Source organism: Condylura cristata, unplaced genomic scaffold (assembly GCF_000260355.1).
Source record: "Condylura cristata isolate star-nosed mole 26May11 unplaced genomic scaffold, ConCri1.0 scaffold00009, whole genome shotgun sequence".
Classification (NCBI taxonomy): Eukaryota; Metazoa; Chordata; class Mammalia; order Eulipotyphla; family Talpidae; genus Condylura; species Condylura cristata.
The window spans coordinates 2270901-2272143 of NW_004567110.1; the positions used below are offsets into that span (position 1 = coordinate 2270901).

At 71.7% G+C, this 1243-nt stretch overlaps 1 protein-coding gene across 1 annotated transcript in view; it reads left to right on the forward strand.

The window, feature by feature from the left end:
- The window catches only part of TRAPPC9 (trafficking protein particle complex 9), a 133557-nt gene that overhangs the window by 5200 nt on the left and 127114 nt on the right, over positions 1-1243 (forward strand). The gene's annotated exons all lie outside the window — the stretch shown is intronic.

The window sequence follows — 1243 nt, forward strand, 5'->3', positions numbered from 1 at the left end:
GGCCATGCCCCGCGCCACTGGGTGCGGGAAGAACCCGCGCGCCTCACTCGCATTCTTGTCCAGAGGACGCGTCAAGCCGCGGCGTTTCACACAAGCCGGGGTAGTGAAACTGGCAGTTCACATCGGCCTGGGCGTGCTCTGCTGGGTGTGTGCAACAGCAGACCCTGGCGGACCCGGGTGGCCGCGTCCTGTTCCTGCCGGGCGGCCTGGACGAGAGCCCTGGCCCGTGCTCTGTGGTGAGATGCCGGCTCTGGAGCGGGCCGAGGGCGCGCGGACGGTGGGGCGGGGCCCTGTCCCTGCCGCCGGCCGCCTGCCCCCGAGCTTGGTCTTCAGGGGTCGGCCACCCGCCGGGGGCTCGGCGTTGGCCCTGGGGAAGGAGGCTCCGGGGAGCCGGGGCAGTTTGGGTAGCGCAGGAAGTGGCCGGGCCCACATTTCCCTGCAGCTAAGTCTATGTCTTGCCCTGCGTCAGCAGGACTAGCTTGTCCTGTCTCTGGGCTCTTTTCCTCACTGCCCTGGCAGACGGGTCAGAGGCCACGGGAAGGCCTGGAGCAACTGTGGCCAAAGTGTCCCCTCGCGGGCGGAGCCGGGACTGCCGGGGCGTGGCCCGGGCCTGGGGAGGGCTCTGCCAGGCGTGTGCTGGCCGCGCCCTGAGCCCGCCTGCTCAGCGCTCTTCTGCCCTCACCGGGGGCTGGGCACGACTGGGGCTGGCGCTTCGCCAGAGCGTCGGGTCAGCCCTGGCGTCCGCCGGGAGCTGCCCCAGCCACACCCGCCTGGGAGGTTTCATCTCCTCACCTGGGGTCTGTCCCTGTGGCCTCGGGAAAGGGCAGGGAGTGACCTGGTGTGACCTGTGCTGAGCCCTCGAGGTGGCGAGGGCAGAGCTGCGGGCCAGGTGCCCCTGGGCTGCCCAGTACCTCCCGCTGAGCGCCGCTCAGGTGGGGAAGGGTCCCGCTGCTCCCCCGGGCACGGGCTGCCTGGAGGGCGGATGCCCGCCCGTCCCTGCCCGGACCAGCACCTCTCCCTCGCCACAGGCCCCATGAGGTTTGCTCACTGACCTGCGGAGAGGGAGCGGCCCACAGAAAAGCCAGCGACGCTCGCCCTTGGTCCGGAGCCCGGGGACGGGGCCTGGCCGTAGCAGTGACCGGAGTTGGGGAGCTTGGGCTGAGCCTCCTCCCGGTGGCCGAGCTGTCCTGGGGCCCCGCCCCAGCAGCCTGCGAACGTCACCAGTGACCGCCGTCCCGCGGTG